Raw genomic sequence first — 14,963 nt, forward strand, 5'->3', positions numbered from 1 at the left:
TTCCTGGAAGGGTGACAGTAGTGTGTGACCCAGACCCTCCTTATGAATCACTGTTTCAGGGAGCGGCATTAAGTTTGGACCCCAAGTCCAACTGAGTTCAACAATTGCCCTAACTGCATACTTGACGGACATACCAATGTGTCATATCCATGCTTCCCAAAATGATGATGTTGTCTTTACCTGAGAATTTTTTACCCAACATTCCCTCTTTTAGTGGGACTTAACATGTACGGAGGTTATACAGGAATTACATTTCCCACATCGGTCATGTTAAAGTAGTGCAAATCTGTGCAATACTCCGGACCTTACCCTGTTTAAAATTTTTTACTTTAACATCAAATTTGTGATCCTCGGTCCGACCTGGCATTGTAATCTGAAAGGGGTATGACGTTCCCCACCATATGAAAGCCATATATCACACAGCTGGATTTAACTCTGCAGTGGGAAAGTGGTTGGAGCACTTGTGGGTAGTGGATAGTGTACTGCCAGTGGTATTGTGGGCAGGAATACCCCAGAGACACTGTGATGCTGCAATGTGTATTATTTCATGTACGGTCTGCAGTTAAAATAAGCTTTACAAAAATAAAGAGATATTAAAAGGACCACAAGATAAATCGCTCCATACTGTATATTCATTAAAAGTAGAGTTTAAACATCATTAAAATACCATTGTCATTAGTTTCATTTACTTCTGGGTGAGATTACTTTGCAGAAGTAAAAATGTATCCATAATAGGATTTTAATGATGTTTTAAGAGTCTTCATTTTAAAATAGAACAGAAAACGTTAATATTGACTAATGCCTTTATTCTTTACTTTTTAACAAATGAAGAGCAGGCTATTAGGGCCAGATGTACTAACCTTGAAAAAATGATAAAACGGAGAGGGATAAAGTGCCAGCCAATCAACTCCTAACTGCCATGCCACAGGCTGTGTATGAAAAATGACATTTATGGTCTCATTTAGATGGTGGTTTATCACTCTCCATTTTATCACTTTCCAAGACATCTCGTCCAGGGCATATGTGATGGCTTTTGTGCTTCTCTGGATTTCTTTAGGTCCATACGTACTTGCCGACTATGCCCAGCGTGTATGGACAGCGATGATCGCTATCATCGCTTGGGGGGAAAGCCACTCAGTGCGTACACACTGAGCGACTTTGCCCCTCCCCGGCGCCGTCAGCAGGGAGAGGATGGCTTTGCATAGCGCAGTGCTATGCAAAGCCGTCCTCAAAGCTGCTCATCTGCTGGTATTACCAACAGATGAACGGCTTTCCTGGCGATGATGCGGGAGCGCGCAGCAACGCTCACTGCTCATCGCCGCAAACTTGCTGTTTTGAGCGGCTTTCAGCTCAAAGTTGCCCAGTCTGTATGGGCCTTTTAGGTTTTGATTTCAGTATTATGCAATTAGGCAAAAGTAGATGAAAATGATCTCGTCCTAGGGGGTATATTTATTAAGGGTCCTTGTGATTTTGAGTCGATTTTGAAAAATCAGATATTTATTACGGCGAAGTGACTCAAATTCCTCACAAAAAAAAAGACCCCGCAAAGGAATAGAACAGACTAACAATACTTTTTGCATAGACCTCAAAAGAAGCCGCTAATTTATAATAGTTGGGTTAAAAAAATAAAAAAACTTTAGAAACCGTCCTATTTCCACAATTGGCTGCAACCTCCAATGATACCTAAAGCAGGGGAGACAAGCACGTGGGGCATTCTTACTGCCCAAATCATGGCATTTAAATGTACAGCAATGCTTTTAAATGTTCAGGAATAAGCAAATTAACTCTGTCTTGAGCGAAGGGTAATACAGTGCATGTGAGACATTTTAGCCAATTGGAATGCTCCTGTATATTTTGGTTAATTCTGTGGTGATTTTGCGGTAATTTGTAATTTTACTGAGGTTGATTTGAACACAAATAGAAATTCAAATAGAATTAGATGAATCACTGAAATAATACAAACAGAATGAAGAAATGACTGGTAGTAAATAATCTATCTACTATAGAACACTAGAATCGATTTTGTGGGGAATTTGGGTGATTTTGGTTAACTTTGAACCCAACAATTGACCCTTATTGACCTTACTAAATCTACCACATAGTGCTCTTTATGTGTTATGTATTAAAAGAAATATAATTGAACATAAGTATTTAATTAAAAAACTCGTAAATGAGCCGACATGAGTTGTAAAATACCCTGAGGTAAATGTGTGCGCCTTGATGTACGCAGGTTTTTTATGTCCGCTCCATTCATATCACCTGTCTTTGTAGGAAGCTCCATTATTGCCCAGTCACTAGTGGCCATGCTAATACTACAGAGCCCAGTCTCCGTCTGACCTGTACGCAAAGTGGCTGTAGTTGCTGACAGTGACGGAAGCCTGACTTACTATCCCAATGCGCAAATGGGTAATGAAGGGGGGATGAGAACACTGGCGATATAACTAGATTTTGACTGCATGCTCTTAGTAATTATACAAATCTAAGTACAATACCTGAGGCAACTACATCATTTGTAACAGAAACAAGTACTTGTGTTTACCATCACTCTCACATACTGTATCCCTTAACTTTGCCATGTTTCAAAATGTTTTGTAGACATTGTAAGTCACATGCAGAAATCTCGTTAACTCGTGAAGTTCTGGCTTTAAAGACCGATATTTCTTCTACAGGATCTGAGACAGTGTGGTGGAAATTTACTAAGAGTACGAATCTGAAAATTTGTATTGGTATTCTGAATACGAATGAATACGACTGGCATCGCCGTCGTATTTAATTTACAAATTAAATCGCTCTAGTCTCCAACAGGTGCAGCATGTGCGGTGTGGACCCACACTCTAGACCCATTACAGTATTGTGGCAGAGACAGCAAACTTCCAAATGAATTTAAATGTAAAAGATATGATCTAGGTTTTAGAGCAGCAGGAAAACTGATGTGATCCAGGTTGAGCTGATTAGCAGCACCTGTGCTTTCCTGATACAAGTGTTTCCAGGACAGGAACAGCTGCCCAGGTGATAGGCCGGGGATGTGGCCTATGATAGCGACCACTGGAACATACTGAGGAGTTTGTACGATGCTGTGACATCTGTATGCTGCAATGCTGTAACCACTCTTGCCTATGCTGTTTACCTGCTACAAAACAAAGACCAAGACTTCATATTATCCAGCGTACGTGATTCCTTGACACACTATGCTAATGCGTTCCGTATAGAAAGTACAATTTGACATCTCTTTGGTTAAAAGTTTGAAAATAATACCATCAAAAAAAGCTACCAACTGTCATAAAAGTGCATCTTCTGGTTCTCGTAAAATCCCAACATAGCTAATTATCACCCTTCTGCAAGGATATAGCTTTGTGCCAAAAACATGTATTTCTAGGAAATGAATGGCAGACTTCCCATCAATTACTACATGGCTCAAACTGGTGCATGAATCATATTAAATAGAGTCTAATTAAACAGATGTAATTAAACGTGGGCTGCTTGTTGCTTTGTAATGATTTACTACTTATTTCTTCATATTAATATCTGTGCGATGTAAAAAACATAATATCATCGTGTTGTCATGCGCGTCTGCCTGTCGGACCTATAGTGCGCATTTTATAATAAAAATAACTTTTTTTTCTTTATTGAAGCAAAAACAATCATACAAAATCAGTGTAATACGCTAAATGCCTAAATGTTACCATCTGTTTTTTGCTTTCTTTATGTACAATAAAGATTTGCCTTTTCAATAAAAAAAAAATCAGTGTAATATGCATACATAATAATAAACATAACTATTTGCAGATGAGAATTAAATCTGTAATACGCACATTGGGTTATATTGCAATGGATACAGAGTACTACTGTAGGTAGTATATCGAGAGCCAATTACATGGTGCATCATACTGGTTCAAGATGAATGAACATTGGACTGGATCCAAAACCAATTGATGTTTTTTACACATGGAGGAAAGGCAGGGGCAAACAGGATTTTCAGAAGGGGGTTTCCAGAGAGGGGCAGAGCAAAGCACAGAGATGGACACTTAGGTGACCCAGTATATGCCAGGTCAGTTAAAGTATTATAAATAGACCAAATGTGTATGTATATATATATATATATATATATATATATATATATATAGGGAGACAATACTCCGGCACTCTGTGTGTCCCCAAGGACTTCCTTGCTCCGGTGCCCTCTTGATCACTCCCGTCAGGAGCGTGGAATATAGGCAATAGAACATGCGGCACTCGGAGGCTGAGACTTGGTGTGAACAAGTGTTTAATGCCAAATCTACGTTTCGGGGTCAGGTCACCCCTTCATCAGGATAAAAAGCAAGTGGACACGCAGTGTATATATAGTGAAAAAAACTCTTACCTCCTCCCTCCGTCCGTTCCCGCGCCCGCCGGCGCCTGCACTGGGTTTCCGGTCCGCTTCCGGGGTCGGCTCTGTGCTTCCGGCGGAGATAACGTTCCGGACCCTTGTGCGGCGTCCGTCGTAGCCCGGCAACTGGACGTTGTCTAGGAGACAATATCAACAAACAATGTTACGCCAGTGATCAGTGCATAGTACAACAAACTAACAGTGAAATTAGGGGCGGGCATATGAAGCTGGTTTACAGCGTCATTGCTCGCCAAGCTAAACAGTGAATTAAGACTCCAATGGCGGAGATATATATAAACATTTGAAAAATACATCTATCAAATACATTTTAAAAAAGGTGTGAAATTTTAAAAACCAGGACGACCTTCCCCGTGGGAATTAGTCTGCGTGGATCAGGGTGACTATACTACCCAAACATATTTGTTATAATGACTACTGACCTATTTCACCCACCCTCCCGTGGGTGGTCTATGTGGATTTTTTAACTATTTATGGTCAGGCTATACTGATGCACCAGTCTTGCTGCAACATGACATATCGTTTGGAAGTTTATAATATTTGAGACACCCATCGACATGAGTTGACCCGCCACCCCCCGTTACACTGAACCTGTGTCGACATTTTATAGAAAGTTTGACAGGCCCAGTGTTTCATTCAAACCCTTTGGTTTAAGCGTTTCTAAACGGAAGATCCACTGGGTCTCGAGCTGAAGCAGCCTTTTGCTGCGGTTGCCACCTCGCAGATCCTGTGGTACATGGTCCACTATTTTGTACTTGAGGGTGGCCATGCTGTGTCTATTATCCGCAAAATGGCGAGCCACCGGTTGCTCGCTTGTGCCCGTCGCAAGGGCCGTGCGGATAGCTAGCCGATGTTGTGCCATGCGGGTCTTGAACTGGCAATCTGTCTTACCGACATAATACAACCCGCATGGACACATTATCACGTAGATTACAAATTGTGTGCTACACGTGAGAGGCCAGTTGATCTTAACCTTCCTGCCCGAATGGGGATGTAGAATGTAGTCCCCTGGTACTAGATGGCTACACGTGGCACATCCCAAGCATTTGAAGCAGCCATTCCTTCTACTCAGGAAGTGTGTGGGTTTAGGGTTTTTAAATTTGGTGACATCAGTTTTAACGACCATATCCCTGATGTTTTTACTACGGGAATAACTAGGCATGAATTTTGTGCCTTTGAGGCCTTTTAAGTCTGGGTCACTAGTAATAATGGGCCACAACTCCTTTGCTCTTGTGCTGGTGTGCCTGCTATGGGTATTGTATTGGTTGACCCAGGGGAAAACGTTTTTTTCTACATTTTTATTGGACTGTGTGAGTAACTCTGCCCTATCTCGTGACTTAGCCTTCTCTCTAGCTGCCAGGAGTTCCTTTAAAGGGTACCCCCTATCGATGAATTTTTGCGTCATCTTCTCTAGTTGTTCCTCCAGCTCCTCAGGGTTGCTGGTGGTCCTGCACACCCTGATATACTGGGAGTAGGGTAATCCTTTGACCGCTGCTCTAGGGTGAAAGCTGTCGTGTCGCAACAACATGTTGCGATCCGTGGGTTTGGAGTACAAACTTGTACTCAGTTCTCTTGACTCACTGTCAATTTTGATTTTAACATCAAGGAAGCAAATCTCAGATTTGTCACAGGTCATGGTTAGTTTGATGGGGCTGCTGGAGAGGTTGTGTGTCTCTACCAAATCTCTCAGCTCCTGCTCCTCCGCCCTCCAAAATACCAGCAGGTCATCTATATATCGATGGTACACCATCAAGTGTTCTGCTACACCACTTTCCTCGAAGAACAGGCTGCGCTCGGTCTCCCACATGAATGTATTTGCAAACGTGGGAGCCACTGCGGAACCCATCGCGCAGCCTGTCTTCTGGCGGAAAAACTTTCCATTAAAGATGAAGAAATTATGCACCAACGTGAATTCCAGCAGGCTAAGCATGAAATCGATGTCAGGGCCCTCGTAACGCACATTCCCCGTGACCAGTCGCCTGACTGCTTGTAATCCTGCCTCATGGGGAATGCACGTATACAGGCTCGTGACATCGATGGTTGCCATCACCACATTCTCAGGTATTGGGCCAATGCTGGCAAAGCTTTTCAATAAAGTGCTAGAGTCCTTGAGATGGGAGAAAGTGTTCTGTATGCAAGGTTGTAAGTAGTGATCCAGATATTTGGCAATGGGTTCACACATCGAATCCCGGGCCGATATAATCGGTCGTCCCGGTGGTCTTTTAATATCTTTATGTATCTTAGGGATACTATAGAACACCGGGACTCGGGGATGATCCACCAGCAGTTTATGTATAATTTTGGTGCTGATGATATTTTCTTCATGGGCTTGCATAAGGATATTATTCAAAGTCCGTTGGAACTCTTCTGTGGGGTCCATAGTTAACTGTTCATATGTGGCAGTGTCACTCAATAACCTGTCGCATTCTGCAATGTAGTCTTGTGTGTCCTGTATTACTATGGAGCCGCCTTTGTCGGCCCCCCGGACAATGATATCTTCCCGCTTGCCAAGTGCGACGAGTGCAGAATGTTGTTCTTTTGTAAGATTAGAGTGGCATGGGCCCATATCTCTTCGCCCTTCTTGTTCAATTAATCGATGGAATGTTTTAATTGATGCATTATGTGATGTAGGGTCAAAGCGTGACCTAGGGCCCAACTGTTGTATCCTAGCCAGTATTTGTTCACCAGCTGTGGCCTTCCCAGGTGACTGTCTAAAAAAATGCTCTTTAATTTTAAGGGAGCGTTGCAGTTTGTACGTGTCCAGTGTCCATTGAAACTTGTTAGGGTGATTGGTGGGGATAAAGCTTAATCCTTTGCTGAGGACAGTATGTTCAGTGGCTGTGAGAGGTTTGCTGGATAGGTTAAAGATGAGGTCTTGTTGATCTACCGGGTGCGGGAGCCTTTTTTGCCGCCACCTTTGGCCCCCCCGCCTCGTCCTGTGCCTCTGCCTCGGCCTCGAGGAGCCGCCGCCGCCCTGGTATTCACCCCTAAAGGGATGCTCTGCGGTGGTGTTGAAGGTGTTCTTATTTGATCCTCGGACTCACTGGCAGAAGTGCTGGGAATCTCTATGCCAGTCCTTCTTCTCCGGAATCGGGGAACTTGTTCTCTTTTGCCTCCAGATTGCTGGGTAGCACCCAGCCAGGAGTATACTTTGTGTGTGGAGTAGTCCTGCTGTACTTTCACAAATTTTTCTCTTTTGTAACGTAACAGCTCACTGCGGTATGATTCCACCTGTTTGGTGAGCTTAGCGAGCCATGGGGCATTGCCCTCTGTCTGCCACTGTTCCTTATGTTCTTCTTCTAAGGTGGCAATTTTCTCTTTAACCGCTTGATGTTCTTTAGTGGATTCCTCCACCACCAGGAGGATCAGGTCCATCGAACACTTATTAAGGATTGCAATCCATCGCTTGCAAAACGAGATGTTGTACCTGCCAATAGTGGGCGTGTTGTGGATCCTGAACCCCCTGGGGATTTGTTTTGCCCGATAATAATCGGACAATGTCCTGCTGTGGTACAGGTAGTCAAGTTCCCTTTTCTTCAATTTGAAGAGTTCCCGGTATAAGTCCTCATTAGTCACCTCTCCTGTGTCCTCAAACACGGGCTCCTTGTGGAGGATGTTGTCAGCTTCGATGTCAGAGAAGCTTAAGGTGTCATATGTATCACACTGGAGCAGGAATGTGGTAGCATCAGTGTCCTCTGCAGAAGGGGAAGCCATCATGGTATGTGTGTGCTCAGTGCACCACGTGAATACAAGGTGAGACAATAGTGAAAACAAACTGATCACTGAGTGAAGGAGGAAAAAGTTCCAATAGTAAAAATGCACAGGTGCCTTGAGATAGATCATGGTGTCCGTTCCGGATGCTGTGAATCTTGTATATTGGGAGACAATACTCCGGCACTCTGTGTGTCCCCAAGGACTTCCTTGCTCCGGTGCCCTCTTGATCACTCCCGTGATCCCGGGAGCGTGGAATATAGGCAATAGAACATGCGGCACTCGGAGGCTGAGACTTGGTGTGAACAAGTGTTTAATGCCAAATCTACGTTTCGGGGTCAGGTCACCCCTTCATCAGGATAAAAAGCAAGGGTGGGTGAAATAGGTCAGTAGTCATTATAACAAATATGTTTGGGTAGTATAGTCACCCTGATCCACGCAGACTAATTCCCACGGGGAAGGTCGTCCTGGTTTTTAAAATTTCACACCTTTTTTAAAATGTATTTGATAGATGTATTTTTCAAATGTTTATATATATCTCCGCCATTGGAGTCTTAATTCACTGTTTAGCTTGGCGAGCAATGACGCTGTAAACCAGCTTCATATGCCCGCCCCTAATTTCACTGTTAGTTTGTTGTACTATGCACTGATCACTGGCGTAACATTGTTTGTTGATATTGTCTCCTAGACAACGTCCAGTTGCCGGGCTACGACGGACGCCGCACAAGGGTCCGGAACGTTATCTCCGCCGGAAGCACAGAGCCGACCCCGGAAGCGGACCGGAAACCCGGTGCAGGCGCCGGCGGGCGCGGGAACGGACGGAGGGAGGAGGTAAGAGTTTTTTTCACTATATATACACTGCGTGTCCACTTGCTTTTTATCCTGATGAAGGGGTGACCTGACCCCGAAACGTAGATTTGGCATTAAACACTTGTTCACACCAAGTCTCAGCCTCCGAGTGCCGCATGTTCTATTGCCTATATTCCACGCTCCTGACGGGAGTGATCAAGAGGGCACCGGAGCAAGGAAGTCCTTGGGGACACACAGAGTGCCGGAGTATTGTCTCCCAATATACAAGATTCACAGCATCCGGAACGGACACCGTGATCTATCTCAAGGCACCTGTGCATTTTTACTATTGGAACTTTTTCCTCCTTCACTCAGTGATCAGTTTGTTTTCACTATTGTCTCACCTTGTATTCACGTGGTGCACTGAGCACACACATACCATGATGGCTTCCCCTTCTGCAGAGGACACTGATGCTACCACATTCCTGCTCCAGTGTGATACATATGACACCTTAAGCTTCTCTGACATCGAAGCTGACAACATCCTCCACAAGGAGCCCGTGTTTGAGGACACAGGAGAGGTGACTAATGAGGACTTATACCGGGAACTCTTCAAATTGAAGAAAAGGGAACTTGACTACCTGTACCACAGCAGGACATTGTCCGATTATTATCGGGCAAAACAAATCCCCAGGGGGTTCAGGATCCACAACACGCCCACTATTGGCAGGTACAACATCTCGTTTTGCAAGCGATGGATTGCAATCCTTAATAAGTGTTCGATGGACCTGATCCTCCTGGTGGTGGAGGAATCCACTAAAGAACATCAAGCGGTTAAAGAGAAAATTGCCACCTTAGAAGAAGAACATAAGGAACAGTGGCAGACAGAGGGCAATGCCCCATGGCTCGCTAAGCTCACCAAACAGGTGGAATCATACCGCAGTGAGCTGTTACGTTACAAAAGAGAAAAATTTCTGAAAGTACAGCAGGACTACTCCACACACAAAGTATACTCCTGGCTGGGTGCTACCCAGCAATCTGGAGGCAAAAGAGAACAAGTTCCCCGATTCCGGAGAAGAAGGACTGGCATAGAGATTCCCAGCACTTCTGCCAGTGAGTCCGAGGATCAAATAAGAACACCTTCAACACCACCGCAGAGCATCCCTTTAGGGGTGAATACCAGGGCGGCGGCGGCTCCTCGAGGCCGAGGCAGAGGCACAGGACGAGGCGGGGGGGCCAAAGGTGGCGGCAAAAAAGGCTCCCGCACCCGGTAGATCAACAAGACCTCATCTTTAACCTATCCAGCAAACCTCTCACAGCCACTGAACATACTGTCCTCAGCAAAGGATTAAGCTTTATCCCCACCAATCACCCTAACAAGTTTCAATGGACACTGGACACGTACAAACTGCAACGCTCCCTTAAAATTAAAGAGCATTTTTTTAGACAGTCACCTGGGAAGGCCACAGCTGGTGAACAAATACCGGCTAGGATACAACAGTTGGGCCCTAGGTCACGCTTTGACCCTACATCACATAATGCATCAATTAAAACATTCCATCGATTAATTGAACAAGAAGGGCGAAGAGATATGGGCCCATGCCACTCTAATCTTACAAAAGAACAACATTCTGCACTCGTCGCACTTGGCAAGCGGGAAGATATCATTGTCCGGGGGGCCGACAAAGGCGGCTCCATAGTAATACAGGACACACAAGACTACATTGCAGAATGCGACAGGTTATTGAGTGACACTGCCACATATGAACAGTTAACTATGGACCCCACAGAAGAGTTCCAACGGACTTTGAATAATATCCTTATGCAAGCCCATGAAGAAAATATCATCAGCACCAAAATTATGCATAAACTGCTGGTGGATCATCCCCGAGTCCCGGTGTTCTATAGTATCCCTAAGATACATAAAGATATTAAAAGACCACCGGGATGACCGATTATATCGGCCCGGGATTCGATGTGTGAACCCATTGCCAAATATCTGGATCACTACTTACAACCTTGCATACAGAACACTTTCTCCCATCTCAAGGACTCTAGCACTTTATTGAAAAGCTTTGCCAGCATTGGCCCAATACCTGAGAATGTGGTGATGGCAACCATCGATGTCACGAGCCTGTATACGTGCATTCCCCATGAGGCAGGATTACAAGCAGTCAGGCGACTGGTCACGGGGAATGTGCGTTCCGAGGGCCCTGACATCGATTTCATGCTTAGCCTGCTGGAATTCACGTTGGTGCATAATTTCTTCATCTTTAATGGAAAGTTTTTCCGCCAGAAGACAGGCTGCGCGATGGGTTCCGCAGTGGCTCCCACGTTTGCAAATACATTCATGTGGGAGACCGAGCGCAGCCTGTTCTTCGAGGAAAGTGGTGTAGCAGAACACTTGATGGTGTACCATCGATATATAGATGACCTGCTGGTATTTTGGAGGGGGGAGGAGCAGGAGCTGAGAGATTTGGTAGAGACACACAACCTCTCCAGCAGCCCCATCAAACTAACCATGACCTGTGACAAATCTGAGATTTGCTTCCTTGATGTTAAAATCAAAATTGACAGTGAGTCAAGAGAACTGAGTACAAGTTTGTACTCCAAACCCACGGATCGCAACATGTTGTTGCGACACGACAGCTTTCACCCTAGAGCAGCGGTCAATGGATTACCCTACTCCCAGTATATCAGGGTGTGCAGGACCACCAGCAACCCTGAGGAGCTGGAGGAACAACTAGAGAAGATGACCCCAAAATTCATCGATAGGGGGTACCCTTTAAAGGAACTCCTGGCAGCTAGAGAGAAGGCTAAGTCACGAGATAGGGCAGAGTTACTCACACAGTCCAATAAAAATGTAGAAAAAAACGTTTTCCCCTGGGTCAACCAATACAATACCCATAGCAGGCACACCAGCACAAGAGCAAAGGAGTTGTGGCCCATTATTACTAGTGACCCAGACTTAAAAGGCCTCAAAGGCACAAAATTCATGCCTAGTTATTCCCGTAAAAACATCAGGGATATGGTCGTTAAAACTGATGTCACCAAATTTAAAAACCCTAAACCCACACACTTCCTGAGTAGAAGGAATGGCTGCTTCAAATGCTTGGGATGTGCCACGTGTAGCCATCTAGTACCAGGGGACTACATTCTACATCCCCATTCGGGCAGGAAGGTTAAGATCAACTGGCCTCTCACGTGTAGCACACAATTTGTAATCTACGTGATAATGTGTCCATGCGGGTTGTATTATGTCGGTAAGACAGATTGCCAGTTCAAGACCCGCATGGCACAACATCGGCTAGCTATCCGCACGGCCCTTGCGACGGGCACAAGCGAGCAACCGGTGGCTCGCCATTTTGCGGATAATAGACACAGCATGGCCACCCTCAAGTACAAAATAGTGTACCACAGGATCTGCGAGGTGGCAACCGCAGCAAAAGGCTGCTTCAGCTCGAGACCCAGTGGATCTTCCGTTTAGAAACGCTTAAACCAAAGGGTTTGAATGAAACACTGGGCCTGTCAAACTTTCTATAAAATGTCGACACAGGTTCAGTGTAACGGGGGGTGGCGGGTCAACTCATGTCGATGGGTGTCTCAAATATTATAAACTTCCAAACGATATGTCATGTTGCAGCAAGACTGGTGCATCAGTATAGCCTGACCATAAATAGTTAAAAAATCCACATAGACCACCCACGGGAGGGTGGGTGAAATAGGTCAGTAGTCATTATAACAAATATGTTTGGGTAGTATAGTCACCCTGATCCACGCAGACTAATTCCCACGGGGAAGGTCATCCTGGTTTTTAAAATTTCACACCTTTTTTAAAATGTATTTGATAGATGTATTTTTCAAATGTTTATATATATCTCCGCCATTGGAGTCTTAATTCACTGTTTAGCTTGGCGAGCAATGACGCTGTAAACCAGCTTCATATGCCCGCCCCTAATTTCACTGTTAGTTTGTTGTACTATGCACTGATCACTGGCGTAACATTGTTTGTTGATATTGTCTCCTAGACAACGTCCAGTTGCCGGGCTACGACGGACGCCGCACAAGGGTCCGGAACGTTATCTCTGCCGGAAGCACAGAGCCGACCCCGGAAGCGGACCGGAAACCCGGTGCAGGCGCCGGCGGGCGCGGGAACGGACGGAGGGAGGAGGTAAGAGTTTTTTTCACTATATATACACTGCGTGTCCACTTGCTTTTTATCCTGATGAAGGGGTGACCTGACCCCGAAACGTAGATTTGGCATTAAACACTTGTTCACACCAAGTCTCAGCCTCCGAGTGCCGCATGTTCTATTGCCTATATATATATATATATATATATATACACAGCAGTTTAGACCCCTGGGCATAGCAATGTATTGGGGCCCCTACCGATCCTCCAGCGGTAAGTGTGTGTGGAGGTGTGTGGAGCTGGATCAGTAGCCAGTTGCTTGAAGGCTAATATCTCTGGTTCTGGGCACAGTAGAGACCAGCTTCTAGTGTCCATCAAAGGGGGAGAGTCCCAGCTTTTGGAATATACCCTCAGAAAAACTATAAGTCAGACATAACCTGAAATATCTGACTGGAAAGAACAATTAACAGGCTTGGATGGGGACCACTGCTTTGAAGTCAGATATCTCCGGTTCCCCAGGGCCGATTTTTGAAATTCTTGTACCCATGGAAAGAGGGGACCCTCAGCTTTCAGTGTAAGGCCCTTAGATTCCTGTGGGGGTTTCTGGGTACTCAGAAACCCCCCCTGCGTGTGCTACTGAGGAAAGGGAACATTGTAAGAGAGAGAAGGGGTAATAGAGGCTGTAGGAGAGAGGGATGGGGTAAGAGGGGGAGAGGGGAAGCAAAGGAAGACAGTGGATGTTTATTATTGAATTTAGGAACAGAATATTTTAAAGTATGTCCGGAGCCTATCAATTAAATGCCATACTTCAGATGCTAAAGTGCCATTGATTTAAAGGAAAGGGAGAGAGAGAGAGAGAGAGAGAGAGAGAAGGAGAGAGAGAGTGAATGAGATAGAGAAACAGGTAGCGGTGGGGACAATGGCTCAGCCAATCCGCAACCGCCCATTGTATTGTATATTTTTCTTTTCTTTTTTATCTCCTGCGCGGTGCTTCCCCTTTCTGCAGATAGAACATATGTGGAGAGTTAGATTTGGGGGGGGGTTATTTTGTTTCTGTGCAGGGTAAATACTGGCTGTATTCATACCTACACACGTAGCGATTTAGTGGCATTTTCTAAGTGATCTCACTAGATTGCTTGTTAAATGCCCCTACATCGCTCCGTGTGTGGATACCAATGTGCGGCACCCCCGTGCGTCGCTATTGCCGGGTGAATAATATCCAGCATGCTGGACAAATCTAGTCAATCACCGGTAAGGGCCAGTGACAGCAAACACCGTCCTTATGCTATTGCTATATAGCTATCTACACACACACACACACACACACACACACACACACACACATAGACACGCACATAGACACACACACGCGCAATTTTATTTATGTCAGTAAACAAATAAGGCACATTGATCACATTTACTCCCCCCCACACACACACACAAAATACTTCCCTCTGCTAGCATTATAAATACAGTATATAGTGGGTGCTTGCATGTATACTCCTACAGATTTGCACAGTTGTATATAAACCCTTAGGAACTTAATCCTGACAAAAGGGCATCCATCAATCCCATATAAATATAGCATTCCCCTCCCCCAGCGCTGAGACGCGGTAGCAGGGTGAGGAGTTTCCTTGCTCCAGTTACCTGCGGATTACGCTTTATCGGTCTCATATAGTACACAAATCATTTAGATTAGACGTAATCTGATTGTATGGAGGTACAAATTATAGCACGAATGCACTTCAAGTGGGTTAAGTGACCAAGGTTTGCAAACACCATATGACTACTGATTGGTCGGTAAAGGAGTATTATCTGAGAGATAATGATGAGCATTAAGGCAAATCCCTAAAACAGAACAGCTGTAGCTCGCAAATGAGTTCAGTCTCTGGCGACCTTGTGATACGGGGTTTAGTTTCTTTCAGTCAACAATTTCTTAAAAAGTAAT

At 44.8% G+C, this 14,963-nt stretch overlaps 1 protein-coding gene across 5 annotated transcripts in view; it reads left to right on the forward strand.

Annotated features, from left to right (window-relative positions):
- Positions 1–14,963, forward strand: part of ZNF385B (zinc finger protein 385B) — a 385,947-nt gene that overhangs the window by 50,159 nt on the left and 320,825 nt on the right. Inside the window, exon 1 of one of the 5 annotated variants that reach the window (XM_083154698.1) lies at positions 12,925–13,055. The exons of the other annotated variants lie outside the window; for them this stretch is intronic. The gene's annotated coding sequence lies outside the window, so the exon portion shown is untranslated. Of the gene's footprint in view, positions 1–12,924; positions 13,056–14,963 lie in introns of those variants that run through there. 5 annotated transcript variants of the gene reach the window in all.

This window comes from Crinia signifera, chromosome 7, assembly GCF_055691185.1.
Source record: "Crinia signifera chromosome 7, ASM5569118v1, whole genome shotgun sequence".
Taxonomy (NCBI): Eukaryota; Metazoa; Chordata; class Amphibia; order Anura; family Myobatrachidae; genus Crinia; species Crinia signifera.